Here is an 18,363-nt window from a genome sequence, read left to right on the forward strand (position 1 = left end):
TCTTTCTCAGAAGCCCCCAGCAGGTTTCTGACAGCTTATTGACCCAGATGAGTAACACGTCCACCTCTAGACCAATCACAGATAGAAAGAGAACAAACATAGGCACATGCTTGGTGATTTGCTAAGCGAATTCTTAGGTGACAGCAAACAAGCAAGCAAGAAAACCCACCGGATTTGATGAATGAGCCAACATCTGTGGCATCGCAGCAATCCTTTTTTCTTTCTTTCAACTACAAAGATCATCCTGTTTTCAGATTCTGGTTCTGCCAGCAAGTAGCTGTTTCTCCTTGGGCAAGTGACATAACCTCTCTGTGCTTTGGTTTCCTCAACTGTAAACTGAGATTCAAGTAGAATTTCTTGTCATGAGAAAAAAAATGGAATTGCTACATATAACGGACCTAGAATAATGCTTAGCAGTTGGTAAACACATCATATTTATTGTTAGTGATAATCATACTCTTCATCTTTTTTTAAGTTTGTTTATATTTTAAGTTCATTTTATTCATTTTGAGAGTCGAGAGAGGACGCAAGCAGGGGCAGAGAGAGAAGGAGAGAGAGAGAATCCCAAGCAGACTCTGCCCTGTCAATGCAGAGCCCAATGCTGGGTTCAAACATGCACACTGAGAGATCATGACCTGAGCTGAAACCAAGAGTTAGACACCTAACTGACTGAGCCACCCAGGCCTCTCTATTTATTTTTGAGAGAGAGAGAGAGAGAAAGAGAGAGAGAGAGAGAATCTTAAGCAGGCTCCATGCTCAGTACAGAGCCCAACACTGGGCTCTATCCCATGATGGTGGGGCCATGACCTGAGCCAAAATCAAGAGATGGATGCCCAGGGACGCCTGGGTGGCTTAGTCCCTTAAGCATCCAACTTCGGCTCAGGTCATGGTCTCGAGGTCAGTGGGTTGGAGCCCCGCCTCGGGCTCTGTGCTGACAGCTCAGAGCCTGGAGCCTGTTTCAGATTTGGTGTCTCCCTCTGTCTCTCTCTCTGCCCCTCCCCTGCTTGCACTGTCTCTCTCTCTCTCTCTCTCAAAAATAAATAAACATTAAAAAAAAAAAAGAGTTGGATGCCCAATTGACTGAGCCACTCGGGCGTCCCAATTGTAGTCTTCATCTTTCAAACTACTTGCCAAAACTGCAGAGCAAAGTTGTCCTGGATCACTATGTAGGAGAGAGAATTGAAATCGTCCTGGGCTGCAGGCACACAGGCTCTTTTCCGGCACCGCCTGCCAGAGGAGCTCTGATAATAGTTTCTGTGTCACTTGCCAATTCCTTTCTCATTGAAGCCATACATTTACTTACTATTGATTTAGAACCAGGCAGTGGGAATGCAGATGGAACCCCCAGTGTCAGCCGGCTCACGGCAATAACACCCCAAGTGCTTCCAGACACTCCCCAACCTGCAACAGTGGTCCACACCAGAATCTGCCCCGGGCAGCCTCTCCTGCTTGGGCTCTGCTGCTGCTGGTGCACATCCCTGGCCTCTGAACGCTGGGGAAGGGATGACATCGCCTGTCTGGAAAAGGAAGCTGCCCTTTGGGTGTCTCAGAGCCAGGCTGGTTTCCTCACAGAGACATAGGGGACGCTTTCCGTCTATACCAGAGGTGGGCAAACTTGGTCTGCAAAGGGCCAAATAGTACCTACTTGATCTACAAATAGTACATGCGATCGCAGTCTCAATCCCAACTACCCAGATCTATAGTTGTAGCAAAAGCAGGCATGGCCAATATGCAAATTAACGGGCATGGCTGTGTTCCAATAAATCATGATTTATAAAAACAGGTGGACGGGTGGATTTGGCCCGAAGGTTGTAGTTTACTCATTCCTGATCTAGAACCCCGAAGTAGCCTGGTTTGTGCCCAAAGTTTTATAACGTTCTAGTAGTTTCTTTTTTTTTTCTTAATGTTTATTTATTTTTGAGAGGGAGTGGGGGAGGGGCAGAGAGTGAGAGCCGCACAGAAAGTGAAGCAGGCTCCAGGCTCTGAGCTATCAGCACATAGCCCGATGCGGGGCTTGAACCCATGAACCGTGAGATCATGACCTGAGCTGAAGTCGGATGCTTAACCGACTGGGCCACCCAGGGGTCCCCACATTCTAGTAGTTTCTAACACTCAGTCCTACTAATAGGAGCCCAAACCCAGGTCAAGGGGCTGAAAAGGGAACTGGAAGAACATTGTTTTCTCCCTATTTGGCCCGTGCTCATTACTCTCTTCCCTGTGGCATCCCTGGGTCAGAACCCCACCCTCCTCCCCCCCATCTGAAGCCATCCCGTAGCTGCAGACAGAAACCTGGAGTTGGGGCCAGATGAACTCAATTATACAAAAATTTTTCAAGCTGCAGATTGTCATTCGTGTGTCATAAAATGAATCAATGAACATTTGAAAAAATAATAGAGAATAAACCAGAAGACAAAAATCCCAGATAGTAGCAATTCAGTATTGCATGATTTTGTGAAGTTTCTTCGAATTTGTAAAACAATCATGTATGTACATATAACCATAAGTATTTGTTACTGGATTAGGGTATTTGTTACTGTAGGTTGTGATCAGAAAAGTTTGGAAGCTCCTGGGACTCCTCTCTGGAGGCCAACACTTGTGTTCCATACAGAGAGATGAAACATACGACCTCTGTTCTTATAGAAATGTGAGTCACGGGGGAAATTGAGGTGAAACGGTGAAAATCATTGCAGTAGGAGCTCTGAGATGAGTAAGCACAGGGTGCTTTGGATGGGGGATGTCAGGAAAGGTGGCATTTGCTCTGGGTCTTGCCGGCCGAACAGGGGTGTGTTTGGCAGACAGAAAGTGAAAGGCAAGCTGAGGAACACTGCGTACGAAGCCATGAAATGACTCCCTGCTATCACGATCCTCATGGGTTTGTTCTCCAAGTGAAGTCAGGACCTAAGCAAACATTTGGCTGCTGGGTTTTGTTTGCTTTCCCTGAAATCAAACAGACCAACCAAGTCAGTAACAAACACTGAGTTGGGGTCACTCTGGTGCTAACTTATAAATCTCTTTGACCACTGACCCAGCACAAGTGTTTTCGGTCCACTTTCTGGGAAGCGTTCAACAGTCTCCCCCTGAGCCAACTTTTATGATGCAGGAAGACGCAAGTCTGTGTGTAATGTCCTGGTCAATGACCGGGGAAGAGAAAGCTATTAAAAAGGTTGTTCACCCATTTGGTGTCATGAAGCCTGACCAGCCCAGCCTTTGTAATTCCCATCATCTGGCTGTCAGACTAATAAGAGGAGGTGCCCATGATATGACTTACAGGGCTGATCTTTTTTTAAAAATTTTTTTTAACGTTTATTTATTTTTGAGACAGGGAGAGACAGCATGAACGGGGGAGGGTCAGAGAGAGAGGGAGACACAGAATCCGAAGGAGGCTCCAGGCTCTGAGCTGTCAGCACAGAGCCTGACGTGGGGCTCGAACTCACGGACCTCGAGATCATGACCTGAGCTGAAGTCGGATGCTTAACCGACTGAGCCACCCAGGTGCCCCCAGGGATGATCTTTAAAAGCTGTGATTGTCCCATCTAATTTTAGCCTCAGCCACATGGAGAATACAAGGGGACCATTACATCTTATGGAGCTTAGGCAGAGGTGGAACAGCTCAGAGCTGGGACACAGAGAACCTGTGTGAATCTTAGCTTATCACTTGATTGCTGTGAAAGCATCATTCCACCTTTCTTGGGCTCAGGGCCCTTCTGTAAAATAGGGGTGATAATCATTTCTCAGGGCTATTGAGAGCAAATGAGATACCTGTGAAGGCACTTTGCAATCTGTTAAGGGATACATAGCTACCAGATTAACTTTGATACCCCTGCTAGGAAAGCTGCTGAGCCACATGTTGCTAAGTTCATTAAGATTCCCTTCATGGAATCAGTAAGGATGGCCTTCAAAGGCTCTTTAAAAAGCTCTTCAAAAGCTCTTCATCACGTCATAGAGAGGCTCCAGCTATGACTGGGGAAACCTGTCTTGAGTATGCATCGTATCGAAGTCAGCACCACGGGCACCTCAAATCCAGAACCTTGTTCATAGCTGTTCCTTCATTCAGTAGACATTTATCGTGTCCCTGTTATGTGCCATGCATTGGGTTTGGGTGCCGTGGATGTTATGCTGAAGGTCTCACAGACTCTGGCATCATGGGACTTACATCCCTTTGAAGGACACCAGAAAGTAACACACTCTCACAGAACCTTAGGATAAGTGCTAGATATTCCGGGTCTTTAAGGAAGTCTGTCACAAAGAAAAACAGCACCGTGAGCAAAATCACTGAAGCTTTCTACTTGACGTTTTCCAGTGGGAGCAGTGAGTTGGTTTTCCAGAACCTCTCCACCATTGTCTCTTCTCTCTTGTTAGGCAAGTTTTGCCCTGAATGGAGATGTTTCCTTGGCTGTACGGCCGCCAGCAGAGGGCGCACGTGGCTCTTTTTGGAGGCCCTCATTTCTGAATTTGCAAGGAATTTAAATTGAGTTAAACCTTCCAAAACAGGAAACCTCTCCACAGTTATTTCCTTTTGTGTACTCCACTTATGAGGCTGCCAGGGAAAGGGGAAGGGAGAAGTCAACCTATTTTTCTTTAACAAAAAAATATGTATAATTATTTTTATAGATACATACATGTAAAACTTTCCTTTTTAGGCCTATACACAACATACAAATTTTAATAAAACCATACAGAGGCTTTGGGCGAGGTTAGCATAAGAAATGTTAAATATTAGATTATGCAGTTAACTCACCATCGCCTTCTATTTCCTGTTTATTAAAAAAAAAGGAAAAAGAAGTTTTTTGTGCTTTTTCAAAACCCAGCTTTTTTTTTTAAATTTTAATATTTAAAAGTGAAGAAATCTTTCTATAATTGCTGGCCAAACCGCGATACTTAAAACTTTAATTTTTAGCTGAGTAGTGTCTGATGAATTCAGGGGACCAGTTAGAGTTGAATTTCAAACCCTCCCCAAATAATTGGGAGTTAATATTGCCTTTGTTCCGACCTCAGGAAATACTTTCTTCCCTGGTTGGTTATTATAGAGGTCTTTCTCTATTTAGAGAAAAGCTCCCCGGCAAAAAGCATTATTGCTTCTATCTGGCCTAGGGCTTGGGAGAGGGCTCCAGGGTGGTTAAAAAGCTGCCTAGGGGCTGCGGGGAGAGGCTCTGGCAGAAGCCCCAACGCCAGGGGGTGCAGAAGGGCCCCTCAAAAGCCGTGGGCTCCGGAGGCTGCTAGGGGGCAGGAGGGTGAGTCTCTGGAAGAGGCGCTGCGCAGCCCGGCCCCCGGAGCTCAGGCAGGTGCACCCCATCTTCTTGATGAGGTTCACCTGCTCCTCTAGGACTCGGTCCTCCGGCAAGACCCCGAGTGTGTGTGGGCGGGGCCCAGGGCTTGCAGATCTAGAAGGGCCTGCTTCAGGGTTTTCTCCTGGGCGGGGTGGGGGAGGCTTCCACTGAGCTCAGGGTTTTGCCCTGTCAGTCTTGGGAGGCTTCTGCTCATCCTGGAAGAGGGCACAGCCGCGGTGCGGGGTTGGCATCAAGGGGCTCTCAGTGCCTTGGTGCTGGTCGTCTGCCCACTGGCGGAGGAAATGCTACATCGTCGCGGTGCAAATAGAAGCCCAGAGAGAGGTAGGGAAGGAGGCCCGCAAGATGCAGGTTGGCCACGCAGCTGGCCACGGCCTCCACGTGGGTGGAATCGTTCTGCAAATCTGGGAGCTCCTGGCTGGTCGGCAATAGGGGCGAAGCTCAAAAGCCGGTGCTGGCTGGTCCCAGAGGCAGGGGGCGTGAAGGTGGTGGAGAAGGCTGCTGCTATGGAGGAGGTTGCAGGGTGATCGGGGGCTGGAAGAAGGCGCCTCCCTGGGTGTGTTCCATCCAAACACTGTTGCAGCAAGACTTACATTCAGGGGACCGCTGGGCGCAGTGACCAGAGAAGAGTTTTCAAACATTTAAAAAAGGAGAGGAGATGGGAACTGTCAAAGGTAAGCTTTCTCTTCAGAAAGATCAACGGTACTGGGACCAACTCACTTTGAAGCCGAAGGCAGGGTGACTGGTATTTTCCTTAAGAGCAGGGACAGTGAGTGCCCATGCGCCATAAGAAGAAGATGTTTCCAGGAGGAGGGTATTTCTGTCTCCTTCTCATGGCCCTATAATATTAGTTAAATGCCATGGAAATTCCACTCACTTGAAGGGACCCTGACCCTCATGGAATTTGTAATCTTCCTTGTGAGTTCAGGTTTACAAAAGTGAAAGTCAAAATGTCCTATTTTAGGGGGGACAAAATTAAGACGGTGACCAGGGGCAAGGAACTTCCTCTTCCCGTGCCGGTGTCTCTGCTGTAAAGTGAGAGGCTGAATTAAGTAGCTGTGAGGTCCAGCATTGGATGATTCCTGGATCAGAGAATAATACTTACTAAAATAGAGTTCTAACACAGTGCCACCTACATTTATCCCATTCTTCAAGGCTCAAGGGAAGTTGGCTCAAAACTCTCTCCTTCACACAATCCATGATTCCTCCAGGGGGGCCTTGGGGGGCGGTGACTTAGGCTTCTTCAGGTGACCCCTGAGTCTGTGTTCCTGCTGGCACTGAGTTCCAGTTTGCAAATCGTCTAACTTTGAGCATGTGCTGATCTTTCTCTGTACCACGTGATGCTCTGACCACACTCCTGATCCCTTCATTCTCTGGAATCCCATGGCACTTAACATATATGAATAACAGACTTTACTGAGGCTTGGAGGCAATGGAAGGAGTTCATGTGGTGGGATGGTGGCAGCTTAAAATACGGGCACCCTTGCCTTTAACCTTATGGGGACTTTCTCAGTGACTCACTTTCTCTAGCTGCCTCTCATCAGGTGGGTTTGCTGTCCCTTCTCTGGTCTCCAGTCCCCTCCTCCCTGACTTCTTGCCTCCCCTTCCAAATATCTGTACCCAGCTCTTCATTTCACTTGGCTGCTTCAGGTCTAGACCTCACCCCTGTGGCTTCACTTCCTTCACAACTCCAGGGTGTTTTCCTTAAAAGAAACTTTAGTGCCCATATTTAGAATTAGAAAATTTGCCCTCTTGGCTTCATCAGGGGCTGGTTCTGTGAGCTTCCTAGCCCCCAAAGCAAAGAGGGAAAACGTCAGTTACAAGGTTCACTGTGCTTGTCACTTCAAAACAAGTCAGCTGTTGTTCGGCATAAGGACAACATTTTCCTTCCCGAAAACTCTCCCGCTGTTCATGATAATGGGACAATAATGTATATGTTACTCGATGTGGGAAACAAAGGCAGAAAGAAATGTAGATAAAATTAAATTTCCTTATAATCTGAAGCCCGTTGACATATACTTCAGACGGGCCAAGAATGACATTCTTCCAGAAACTCCCAACTGTCTTAATGCTTTTCTAGAGGGAAAAAGAACCTTAGCTGTACAATAGCTGGGCCTCCAGGATCCTAGGAGTCTTCTTTTGCATATGAAAATCTTTTGGGAAAATTTCCGTTATCCTTTCTTCCTCCAACTCCCAAGTATACAACCAGTCACTCCTCACAATCCCAGTCCAGCTCACAGGTCCTGTCCCTGTGCTTTAATAAAACCACATTTTTGCACCAAAGATGTCTCAGGAATTCTTTCTTGGCCGTCAGATCTGAACCCCAGCACTCCAAACGACATCAACTCTCACCCACCTGCCTCTATTGTGGTGCACTCTGTGAGAAGTAAGGGAGATGATTCATTTTCGGAAATACCAAGTAAAAAGCAGTGCTATCTACTTTAACGGTAGGTTTATAATCTTTTGGAAATGCATACAAACTGCCCCCTCCCCCAGTGGAGTCCCAAACCCTTAGACACTTCACTTCCTGGTTCTTCCTCCCCTCTCTGTTTGCGGACTTAGTTTTGCAGGCTTTGCAACCAGCATGTGCCAAAGAATAAAGGGAGTGGGGACTGAAAGTCTCTGCATCACCTCAGGGAAGGTACATTTGTTGCAATCAGACTGCTTTTTGCCTTACATGGGCATAGGTGACTTCTGGTAAGGCTGTAACTTCTGTAGTACTCAGCCAATGAGGAACCAGGGGAGGGACTTACCTCTGTAGTGCTCAGCCAATGAGCAACCAGGGGAGGGACTTGCACACTAGGAGATAAATTGTCTGCTGAAACTGCCCAGATCGTGCCTCTCCATCAGACACTGGCTCTTGTAAGAACGTTGATTAAAGCCTTGCTTCACTGTGCTCGGAGTCTCTGTGTCCCTCCATTGACTGGATTGATAGACTTATTTCTAACAAATTGCAACTTCATTTTTTCCAAATTTAAACCCTTAGAAGGCTATTATTCCTGTACCTCAGAAAGTATTTATTGAATGCCAGGGACAGTTCTAAGTGCTGGATAGAGAGGAACGTAGGTCAGACATGGTGCCTGACCTCCCAAAGCTTACAGTCAAGTGGGCATGGGCAAGTGGGGAGTCAGCTTTAATATGTCATGTGGTATAGATGGGAAAGCAGAAGAGAATCTAGAGAAGTCTTGAAAGGTTGGCAAGGGCTTCCTGGAGGAGGTTATGTGTAAGATGAGGCTTAAAGGGGAAATAAGATTTATCCGAGCAGAGGGGAGGGAAACAAGTTCCTGGCAGAGAGAAGAGCAGCACAAAATGCCTGGAGATGAGAGGGATACTACACAGGGTGAGTGACTGTAGTGACAGTCACAAAGTGACAGTGACAAAGAGAAAATTGTTGAGACTGAAATCTTTATTGAACTCGGTTCAAATTTGAGCCCCACCTGTTAGCAGGTGAAGGCTTCACTGACTTAAGTTACTAGGGCTTTCAATAAAAATTCACATATGATATATCCATTTATATTTCTGATTGTTAGATCACAGTTAATAAAACTTAGGCCTGTACCTGAATTTGTTCTAAAGGATGATAAGATCCAGAAAATCATGACCTTTGGGTGAAACCTCTCTGAGCCTTAGTCTTTTTGAAAAGTGGGAATAATCATGCTCTCTGCTTTATAAGGGTAAACTAGACTAAAACACACCTCAAAGATATCTAATGTCCTTTGACCTGGGGTATGAGAACAGGAATGCCCCTGGATCACAACCACCAACTCTGGCAATGCACACTCCTCTCACCAGGTGAAAACAGTCTGCTTTCTGATTATGACTCCATCTGTTAGGAGTCTGAATACTGTGAATCAATGACCAGAGTGGCCATGGACACAGTGACAAATTAAGTTTCAGAGCCTAGAAGACCACACACTGAAGTAAGATAAGTTAACTGGAGACTAACCTGAAAGTGTTCCATGTTTTCCTCTCTCCTCTTAGCCCCTAGATATCAGAGTGAATGACCTACCATAGTGGAACAGGATGGCAGCTGGACATCGAATGGTGAGTAGAAAGAATTCTAGAAAACCCCACTATGAATCAAAGAAGCAGAACACTTCCCCACCACTGCAATGTGTTTTTTACTTTCTTGCTCCTAGGCAATAAGTATAATCCATGAATTAAAGATAATTAGTGTCCTTCTAGAGAATACAACTGTAATTATAGACATTTAAGTGCACTTAGTGCATTGGAGAAGAATCAATTGTTGCACAGTTCACAGAGGGTCCTGCTGGCTGGGGGGCAAATTCTGTACTCTCAGTGACTCGATAATCATTAGAATGTGGGGTTTAAGGAAGCTTGGATCCCGGGGGACTGTGCAATCCCCATAGAACAGAATGGAACCTTCAACCTTCAATGTGATGAAAAACCTCCAATTCATAGATTAGGTGAGCTGGAGGCCAAAGTCCCCTGAGTAAATCTTTCCCTGCCTTTGGGCTCACAGGCACCTTTAGGGGACCAGGTACTAGGTACCAGGAATACAGATAGTAAATCTAACCCTGTGGTCCTGCCCGCTCAGAGCTTATGGCCTATCTGGCAAGGATGGACCATAAATCAAGTCAAGCAATGCAGTGTGAAAAGCATCCCGTAGGAACGTGCTTGGGTATGGTTCCCTGAGAAAGTGACTTTTAATCTGAGACTGGAGGACGGGGAGGGTAAGCAAAGCATGTGTTGCAGGCATAGGGCTGGGGTGAGGGGCCACCATATTCCAGACCAAATGCAGCCAAGACCTAAGGCAGTAGAAAGCATGGCTCACTGAGGAACTGAGATGCCTTGCCTATGGCTGGTGTGCAGGGTTGAAGTGCAAAAGTGGCAAGAGAGGCTCTGAGAAGCGGGCCGAGTCAGACAGGCTGGAGGCATCTGTATTTAATTCAGATGAGAGACCCTCGAAGCTGTTAGTGAGGGAATAACAAAACCTGGTCTTGAGAAATATAGATTCCACTGCCCTTCAACATTTCCGGGGAAGGAAATGTCATAGCTTCTTTGGGTGACTTAGTCTACTTTGCAACTATAAGACAACGTTTGATTTTACCTAAGCCTTTTGCACAATGGCTGCACTAGGTCACTCTATACTTCTGCCTGAGATCCTTTGGTGATCCTCCAGTTGCTCATGGATTAATTTCAGACCCCTCAGCGTGGTGTCTGGGGTCTTTCTCAATGGCCCCACCTAGCTCTGCCCCCACTCTCAGCCCCCATCCATGCCTGCCTGGCTCTGGATATGTTCGATCATTCCTTGTTAAATGAAAGAATGATGGGTTGCCTTTGGACTTCTAGCTCAGTAGTTCACAGATTTGCCTCCAGGCCCTTGAGCCTTGAGTGTGTTGGCTCACCTCCCTCAATCGCACTAGCCCTCTGATCCATCAGGAAGCTCTCATTTTTCCTTTGCCAAATCAGCTCAAGTCCCTCTTCTGAGAAGCTTCTTCCTTTGGCACAGCTGACTTATCCTCCTCTGGGTTCTCTGGGCTCTTTGTACCTACAGTTGATTCTTGTTATTCTTGGTGATTCTTGGTTATTCTTGGTGATTGCAGTCTATACGGTCATCTAGTCATCGCAAACGCTGAGCTAATGCTGAGCCATTGCTCCTGGGGGAAACACATGGTTAGTGTCTTGAAAGCCTCTAGTCCCAACATCTATATCAACTGATCAATACGCAACCTGGTTTTATGAGTGTTTCTATTTAAAGACACCTTATTTAATATATATTACTGATTCATACATTGAACTCATGGCCAACAGCGCTGTAACTCGTGCCCAAACGAAGCTTATGTAACATGTATTTTCCCCGTAAGGCACATCACAAGCTCTTTGCTTAGTGACAAGAGACTTCAGCACTTTAGCACTATGCTGTGGGACCATTTTAAACGGTGAAATCACTGACAAAAGCACAAAATTGCAAAAAACACAGCACTAAATAGACCATGAAAGGGACACTCAAAGTAGGATCGCTGAAATAAGACAGAATATTGGCTTGTTCAGCCTCAGCTAGGAATGTGCATGTCGGGCACCTCAAATGCGTCACTATTTTGTGCATGTCCAAGAATGGTCCCTAAAACACTGCAAATATTGATTTTGGGGTTATAAATACATCTTAGCGAATAGGCAGATCCGCAAATACAGATTCTGTGAATAATGAGAATCGACTGTGTTTTTATTATGGCATTTGTTACTCTGAGTTGAAGTTTGTAATTTATGTGTCTGTTTCTTCCGCTGGTGTCCGTGACCACACTGTGAGCGCCTCAGGTGCTTAGTGTGCAGTCAAAAATCATGACGACAAAACAGGGAGATCTTTCTGTGAGGTGTTACAGTTGCATCTTCGCACAAGAATTCTCTGAATGGTGTACTATTATCATTCCCCCTTAACAGGTGGGGAAACCGAGACTTAGTGGTGATTGTAATTCTTCCCCGGGGTAACATCGTAAGTAGTGCGGGAGGCAGGCTTTGCACACAGAGCTCTCTGACTCAAGAGCCCACGTGCTTCATTGGTGGACTATCCTGCCTGTGAATTCAAGCCCTGGGAGAGAAATGTTTGGAAAGGAAATAGAGGACCTTCAGCAGAATCAGCCAGTGGGCCTCAGAGAGTGTCAGGAGACCCCAGTGGAGAGAGGGAGGGAGGAGCAGTGGGAATGATGGCAGGAGCGCTAGGTGTGGCCACAACTGAATTCACTCACTGGCTGGAGAGGCACATGGCCAAGACTATTACTGTCTGAAAGGAAGGGTTTTCTGCTTTGGGGGGAGACGAGAAAGGTTTGTAGTCAGTTGTGGCAGGTGAGTTGTCTGAACTCTTTGCCCGAAGACAGTGGCATAGGCACTGCAGGACCTGGGTGGGGACCAAGGCTGGCACCCAGACAGCAAAGTTTGGGGCCCAGAGGGGGCATGACCCTGGGCCATGAGAGTCTTTTAGTAGCAGTCCGGCACCGGGTCATGTGAGAAGGGGTAAGGTCATGCTTTGACGACCCAGGATCTAGAAGGCCACGTGTAGCAGGAGGGAAGCCCCCCGCCCAAGGGAAGACGCCTTAGTAATCATCCCCCACACTCTCTGGAGTCCGAGTTGGGCCTCGGACCAGGCCAGAGCCCTGGCTATCGACTCCTCTGCCGTTATCCACTGACCCTTGAGGAACTGGCCGTTGTGCTGGATATAAGAAGAAGTATCACCTTGGGGACAGGGACAGCGTGACTCCTCCCGCCAAAGGGGAGCTGAGACTCAAAGCCCTATTTGTGGCCTAGATGTTCTGATTCTGAACATAAGTTCACTCCATTCCCCAAGACACTGTCCCCATTCACACTATGAGCTGCTTACAATCTTCCTTTGAGTCCTTCCAATGGTCACAGGAGATGAGGGGAGCCAGCGTGGAATGTTTGTGGCTGGAAGGAGGCTCTGGAATGTCTCCGGTGAGAGCAATTTCCACACCTCAGAGCAAGTTTTCAGATCTTTTCAGGAATGGAAAGGCCAGGATCTCTAGAGAAGGGGTGGCCACTGCCTATGCGCATTTCTACATTTCTACCTGCCAGAGGGAATGCTTGTCATTGGTCTCTGTGCCCCCCCCCCCGCCACGTCAGATGAATAGAGGACCCTCCTTTCTCTCACAGGCCACCTTCCTGAGCCGCTCTGATGAGTTCATCCCGTGGAAGAACCCAAGCCCCCTTCCCCTCTCCCCACTCCCAGCTCTTCTAAAGTAACTGACCCTCTCCGAGAACCACCGCCCCACTCCCCCCTCATTCTGAGGGGGCACCTGAGAACAGTGACAGCCACAGCCTGGATCTGCGGGTGACTTTTTCACCTTTAACAGATTCTCCCTTGACTATACTTTCTATTATTCAGACCAATCTAATTTCTCCAAGGCCTTGGCCTATGGACTTGGCATCATTTGTACAGCAAGAATGGATGTGGTCAAAATGACAAAGCAGATGAAATTTGTCTCCATTAACCCACACCACCCAGCTCTCTTCCTTCTCTAGAACTTCCTGCTCATGAGAGGCTGCTAACTGCCTCTTCTCTGTCTCTCACGCAGCAACAGGTTCCTTTGACTGTGATGGGCACTGCTTCCTTGGGACTTTCACGGTGAGGAAACAGTGTATGAATATGTAACCCAAGTAAAACTTGTGGCCAAGCTCTACCAATGTCATCTGAAAATAAAAACAAAAACAAAAACAAAAACACCTGAGTCCAGAAGCATTGAAAAATAACTCAGGTCTGGGGCGCCTGTCGGTTAAGCGTCCGACTTTGGCTCAGGTCATGATCTCATGGTGCGTGGGTTCCAGACCCGAGAGGGGCTCTGTGCTGACAGCTCAGAGCCTGGAGCCTGCTTTGGGTTCTGTGTCTCCCTCGCTCTCTGCCCCTCCCCCATTCATGGTCTGTCTCTCTCTCACAAAAATAAACATTAAAAAAAAAAAAGTAACATAGGTCTTCTGCGAGGCCTCCTAGAAATTCTCTTTTTGAAACTCTTTCTGCACCCCTACAGCAATTTTCTCCTCTTTCCTCCTTTGTCTCCCCTAAGCCTTTCTGCCCTGGGCATTGGCTGTCACACCCCATGGATACCCATTTTTTCTGCTTCCTGGACATTCTTCCCTCTGCAGCCCCAGGCTCTGCCCATTTTCTGGGCCTCTTCAGTTTGACATTTTGACCCGTTCCCCCACTTGTCACAACAAAAGCCTGGCAGTACAGTTACAGAAGGAAGACTTCTGAGGTGGTGAAGAAGGCACTGTCACAAATAAGGGGACTGGATCACAGCAGTGCTGTTACCTGGCTCAGACACACTGCTCTTGTGTGGATGCTGGGAAATGCAGGATGTGTGGTCCCAGTCAAGGTCCACGGCTGCTTTGAGTGGCGCTGGCCTTTCAGGTAGGTGAGTGGGCCAGGGATATTTTAGGAAAACCTTTTACTGTTCTTAAAATCATCCCAGAAGCACGTTCTTTCTAAGGCTTCTAGCTATTTTGCAAATGCGTTAGTTCAGAATCGGGCTCCTGACTACTGTTTTGGTATTACGTCTAGCTACCTGCCCACATGTTTCCTTTACTTGAACCTTTCCTGATTACTAGCATCTTTTTTATTTTTATTTCTTTCTAAAGTTTATTTTGAGAGAGAGAGAGAGAGCGAGAGAGCATGAGCAGGGGAGGGGCAGAGAGAGAGAGAGAGAGAGAGAGAGAGAGAGAGAGAGAGAAGAATCCCAAACAGGCTCCACAGTTATAGTGAACCGTGAGATCAGGACCCAAGCTGAAATCAAGAGGCAGACTCTTAACCAACTGAGCCACCCAGGTGCCCCTAACATCTTTAAAAAAATTTTTAAATTCTTCTTATTATTTTTTAAAAGTTTATTTACTTATTTTGAGAGAGAGAGAGAGGGCACGCCCATGTGTGGACATGAGTGGGGGAGGGGCAGAAGTGGGGGGAGAGAGAGAAAATACCAAGCAGCCTCCTCCCTGCCAGTGCAGAGCCTGACTTGGGGCTCAAACTCACAAACCATGAGATCATGACCTGAGCTGAAATCAAGAGTTGGACGCTTAGCCAACTGAGCCACCCAGGCGCCCCTAAATGTATTGTGCCATTTTCTGTCCAAATGCCCTCATGCCCACTCTTCTCTATAGTGTGCCCCGTATAGTAACTGCCAATGACTTCTCTCATTTCCCACTAGATTATAAAATCCCAGTTCCTTACAAGGACCCGACAGGTAATGGGCTCTTGATGTTTCTTATATGGATGAATGAATGAATGAAAAATTATAGAAAGATTACAGTGTATTTCTAAGCTTTGGTCAACAAGTTTTAAAATCATTATTGTGAAAATTACTACTGCAAATATACCAGTACACAGAATGACTTCTTGTATCCTAAGGATTTCTGTATTTCTGGCACACTCTCAGTTGATTATCTATTGTAGTATTTTCTCTTCCCCACGTGAACAACTCTTGCTACCTGGAACACATATGTTTCATATTCTACGTATGTTGGAGCTTCTTGGTCTCTTCTCTATACCTTTATTTTCATTTTTTCCATGTATTTATCTGGTGTTATTGTATTCAGAGTGATTTGCTGCATATCCAGGCCGAGCTATGCTGTGCTGTACAACAAACAAACTCAGAAAGCAGATCAAAGATTTATTTCTTGGGGTGCCTACGTAGTCCTGTTGGTTAAGCACCTCTCAACTTTGGCTCATGTCATGATCCCACAGTTCACAAGACCAGTCCCCGTCTCGGGCTCCGCATTGGTGGCATGGAGCCTGCTTGGGATTCTCTCTCTGTCCTTCCCCCGCTTGTGCTGTCTCTGTTTTTCTCACAAAAGAAATAAATAAAACTTAAAAAGATATATTTCTTGCCTGTGTCACAGTTTGAGGCAGGTTGGGGGGGGTGGTTCTTTTGACAGGTCCTCCAATGGGGACCTACAATTGGGGGTCCTCCAATGTATGACCTATATCTTGTGATGTCACCACCATCACAACAATTATCCGGGATGTTTTGTGGCCAGGCCTGGGAGTGATAAAGTTTCTTTTCACTCCTGTTCCAGTGACATGGCCCTGATGTCACAGCAAGGGCATCTGGGAAATACGGTTTTCTTATGTGCCCAGGTACAGGAAAGGGTCTCGGTGAGAATCTAGCCAGTCTCTTTTTGCCAATATACGGATTTCATTTTACCTTAACTAGTCTATTGATCACACCTACTCAGTTTTTTCTCAGTTTTTAATTTTTCTGTAATTTTTGGTTCATATTCATATATGCCCTTTCCAACTTAATGACCTGTTCTCTTTGTAAGCATGCTATTTCTTTATCTCTTTAAGGATCCTAAACTAACTTGTTTTAAACACCTTGGTGAGTGGTACCATTATGTCTATCCTTAGATGTGATTTGTCCTGTTTCTTGGGTCTGCTAGCCAGCTCTCGTTGTTATGTGTGTGATTATGTGCTCTGTAATTTTTGTATGAAAACTGATTGTGCATGGGAATTTTGTTCTCATGCCTGCTTCTCCCTATTTAATGATTTCATTGATGGCTCAGTCTGGTCCTCTGAGATGCACACAGTTGGACATTTGGTCCATTGTATATCATATGTCCACTTGATCCAATATTTGACCATTTCCATATAGCACCATTTTGGATGCCATACATAGGCCCAATTCCTGTTTTTCTTTAAAAAATTTTTAGTGTTTATTTTTGAGAAAGAGAGACAGACAGAGCATGAGTGGGGAAGGGGCAGAGAGCAAAAGGGAGACACAGAATCTGAAACAGGCTCCAGGCTCTGAGCTGTCAGCACAGAGCCTGATGTGGGGCTCAAACTCAGGAACGGCGAGATCGTGACCCGAGCCAAAGTCGGACCCTTAACCAACTGAGTCACCCAGGTGCCCCAGGCTCAATTCCTGTTTCTACACAGGAATCACTGCTTCCTGTCATCCCAACCTGAACAGTTCTAAAAATTTAGTTGGAACTGTCTTATTTTCAGTTCACCAGTGGATGGCTTTGGTGTGGCCCCAGGCTTCCGGCAGGAGGCTAGGTTCTGATTCCCATCCACTTCTGGAATGGTCTTTGGCACTTCTCAGGGAGAGTTCGAAGACCTGGCCTCCACGTCTTCTATCTAGCCCATGCTTTGCTTATACTGCATGGCTACAGCTCCCACCTACCTTTTTGTAAAGCCTCCTCCTGTCTTCTCAAACAGAATTAATGGTCACCCAGCACCTGCTGTGTTATGGTCACTCGTGCATAGCTAGACGGTAAGCACTCTGAGGGCAGAGATTACGCCCTACTTATTTTGCTGTCCTAGCACCTAACATAATGGTTGCAGATCAGAGGTACTCAATACTGGTGAAACTGAATCTGATATGTTTTAGGGCCTCTCGAGAAACCCAATTTTTGTAACCCAGAAATGAGTCTTCAGTGATAGAACATGATGTTTGTGGAAGATAATTTACAGACATAACCAAAAGGCATGTATTTGGACTCTGTAAATGATGTTCTGATCTGCCTGTTTGTGTGCTAACGTGTGCGAGGCCTTTTATTTGCTCTCATTTTGTTCCTTTGAAGATATAATTGCTTCTTGGTTCCATATTTCTCTTGCTCATTACACTGTTCCATACCATTTCATTCTGAAAATAAAACAAAATAGGATATTTAAAATTAATGATGTGGGGCACAGCTTTTTGCTTTCCCTCTACCTCTAGGCAGAATCAGCAAATGGCTTGAACACCAGCCATTCCTTTTATCAGAAGCATCTGGGTTTCATTAGAGTAAGAAAAATGGCTGATTACGAGGGGAGAGGACCCAGACCTCCTTTAGAAAGGATCCCTGGCGTGTTTACCTACTCTTGCCCTCTCTTCCTCCCCCCCCCCCCACCTGGCAGGCTTGTGGCGGCCACTTCTGCTTCGAAGCAAGCTGAAGAATCATCCTTCTTGTTTTTCGAATTTGAAGAGTCCTAGGTAGTAATCTCACTGGCTTCATTTTCAAAGATTAAGAAAACGAGCAGTTTCTGGGATGACACAAGATCTGATGTGGCAGAGCTCTGTATCTTTTACAGACACTATAGCACGAGTGGGGTCTAGTGGTCAGGTTTTCTAAGATATGATAGTAGTCGAAAGCTTGCCTTTCCCCACCAGCAGCAGAACAAGGTTACAATAGAATTTATGGAGTTTGAGCCACCATTGCAGGGGATAGAACATTCGGTTGGGGGTGTTACAAAGGTAGTAATTATAATAACATTGGTATTTGGTTTTGAGTGTAGGCTTCTATATCAGTCTCTTATTTCATTTAAATTTGTGCATGTTGGAGGAATGTTATTAAAGATCTGTATTCTTATGCTTGGTTTCCTCTTCCTTCCCATTTGGCTGATACAGGAAAATTTGACTTCCAACTTTGGCAGTCATCTTATCCTTGGAAAACTAAAGCAGGAATCCGGCAAACAGTGAGACAGGCTCCCTAAATTCATATGCTTTTTGCAGTACATGTTAACTGTAAATCTGCAGTCACTGACAACGCAACTCAAATTGTGTTGAGAGCACTAGAGGGAAATTACTGGCTCACATGTCTGAAAAGAGTAGAAATACGAGGCCTCAGTCAAGGGTTT

This window comes from Neofelis nebulosa, chromosome 10 (assembly GCF_028018385.1).
Source record: "Neofelis nebulosa isolate mNeoNeb1 chromosome 10, mNeoNeb1.pri, whole genome shotgun sequence".
Taxonomy (NCBI): Eukaryota; Metazoa; Chordata; class Mammalia; order Carnivora; family Felidae; genus Neofelis; species Neofelis nebulosa.